The 2649-nt window shown below is 45.0% G+C and overlaps 1 non-coding gene across 1 annotated transcript; it reads right to left on the reverse strand.

Moving 5' to 3' along the window:
* Window positions 1-240: 240 nt before the first annotated feature.
* TRNAK-CUU lies at window positions 241-313 on the reverse strand. Its single transcript has one exon. It is a non-coding gene; the product is annotated as a tRNA-Lys (tRNA).
* Between the last annotated feature and the right edge of the window lie 2336 nt (window positions 314-2649).

Genomic DNA, 2649 nt, shown 5'->3' on the forward strand with positions numbered 1-2649 from the left:
AAACACTTGGAATTTCCAAAACGGTGAAGGCATAAAGGTGTCTGAAAGTGAAAGTCACGTCCAACTCTTTGTGACCCCATGAACTATACAGTCGATAGAATTCTCTAGGCCAGAATACTGGAGTAGGTAGCCTTTCCCTTCTCCAGGGGATCTTCCCAACCCAGGGATCAAACCCAGGTCTTCCACATTGTAGGGGGATTCTTTACCAGCTGAGTCAGAAGGGAAGCCCAATGCTAACTGTGCCCAATGTGAGGCTCGAACGCACGACCCTGGGATTAAGAGTCTCATGCTCTACCGACTGAGCTAGCTGGTCAAAGGTGTCTATTGTTGTGTTAATTAGGTGGCTTTTGGACTCCACCTGGGGATGAGGGCTGGTTGCCAGAGGTCCAAACCAGGTGATTAGAGGATTGAATATTTTAGTCCAATCCCCTGACTTCCTAGGGAGTGGAGACTGCTGGTGATGAGTCAGTCACCAATGACTGATGATTTAATCAATCGTCTCTAAGTAATGAAGCCACTATAAAACCTCAAAATAATGGAGTACAGAGAACTTCCAGGTTGGTGAACACATGAAAATTTGGGAAGAGTGACATCTTGGAGGGGGCATAGAAACTCTGTCCTTTTCCCTCACTTTGCCCTATGTATCTCTTCCATCTGACTGTGTATGAGTTGTAATAAATTGGTCATCTAGTATGAGATGCTTCTTGGATCTCTGTGAGCCAGTCTAGCAAATTAATGAAACCTAATGAAGGGTCCTGGGAAACTTCCATCTAAACAAGCTTGTTAGAATCACAGGTGACAACCTGAACTTGAGACTGGAAATGGAAGGAAGTGAGGGGCAGTCTAGTCAGACTAAGCCCTTAACCTGTGGAATCTGATGCTGCCTCCAGGTCCAGTGTCAGGCTGAGTTCATTGAATTATAGGACTTCCAGCTGGTTTCACAGAATTTCTTGGTATGGAGAAATCCCTACATGTCAGAATTGGTGTCAGAATCATTACCAGCCTAGGAAGCTGGCACCTCCCTGTCACTCATTTCCCTAAGATAGGAGAGTGATGAGGGAGAGAACCGTGGAGTAGGGCTGAATGAGGCAGGAGGAGGAGTGTCTGTCCCTCTACTAGTCCTGTCTTTTTCAGATTGTTGGGTACATAAACCTTTTGGTTTCATCTCAGGCACCTTCATTCATCCCAAGCCTCCCACAGACAAAGGTGGTTCCTGACACAGCAGCTCAGAATCTAGCCTGGAAACACTGGCTGGACCGTTCTGGTGTGGAATCTGAGTCCTTCTCTGAGAATGGCATCGGCACAGGGTGTTTCTAAAAATACTTTGTGTGAAGGGCGGTTGATTCAGTGTGGAGCTTGTGCTAGCAACTGAGCTCCTCTCGATACAACCAGGTGGTCTCTATGTGCTCTACTTCCACACCCATCAAATACTCCTCACTAATGTCAGTGTATAACCCCATGGCTCTTAATCTCTGTGTGGCTGCTTCCATTCCACAGGATGCTGTGAATCTTGACAAAGGTGTCAGTTCAGTTCAGTTCAGTCACTCAGTCATGTTCAACTCTTTGCAACCCCATGGACTGCAGCACGCCAGGCCTCCCTGTCCATCCCCAATTCCCGGAGTTTACTCAAACTCATGTCCACTGAGACGGTGATGCCATGCAACTATTTCACCCTCTGTCGCCCCTTCTCCTTTGGCCTTCAATCTTTCCCAGCATCAGGGTTTTTTTTCAAATGAGTCAGTTCTTCGCATCAGGTGGCCAAAGTATTGGAGTTTCAACTTCAGCATCAGTCCTTCCAGTGAATATTCAGTACTGATTTTCTTTAGGATGAACGGGTTGGATCTCCTTGCAGTCCAAGGGATTCTCAAGAGTCTTCTCCAACACCACAGTTCAAAAGCATCAATTCTTCAGCACTCAGTTTTCTTTATGGTCCAACTCTCACATCCATACATGACTACTGAAAAAACCATAGCTTTGACTACATGGGCCTTTGTTGGCAAAGTAATGTCTCTGTTTTGCAATATGTTGTCTAGCTTGGTTATAACTTTTCTTCCAAGGAGTAAGCATCTTTTAATTTCATGGCTGCAGTCACCATCTGCAGTGATTTTGGAGCCCCCCCCCCCCGAAATAAAGTCTCTCACTGTTTCCACTGTTTTCCCATCTATTTGCTGTGAAGTGATGGAACTGGATGCCATGATCTTCGTTTTCTGAATGTTGAGTTTTAAGCCAACTTTTCTACTCTCCTCTTTCACTTTCATCAAGAGGCTCTTTAGTCCTTCTTCACTTTCTGTCATAAGGGTGCTGTCATCTGCATATTTGAGGTTATTGATATTTCTCTCAGCAATCTTGATTCCAGCTTGTGCTTCATCTAGTTCAGCATTTCTCATGATGTATTCTGCATATAAGTTAAATAAGCAGGGTGACAATATACAGCATTGATGTACTCCTTTCCCAATTTGGAACCAGTCTGCTATTCTATGTCCAGTTCTAAATGTTGCTTCTTGACCTGCAGACAGATTTCTCAGGAGGCAGGTCAAGTGGTCTGTTATTCCCATCTCTTTCAGAATTTTCCACAGTCTGTGGTGATCCACAGAGTCAGAGGCTTTGTCATCGTCAATAAAGCAGAAGGAGATGTTTTTTCTGGAACTC

The sequence above is a fragment of the Oryx dammah genome, unplaced genomic scaffold (genome assembly GCF_014754425.2).
Source record: "Oryx dammah isolate SB20612 unplaced genomic scaffold, SCBI_Odam_1.1 HiC_scaffold_18, whole genome shotgun sequence".
Lineage (NCBI taxonomy): Eukaryota > Metazoa > Chordata > Mammalia > Artiodactyla > Bovidae > Oryx > Oryx dammah.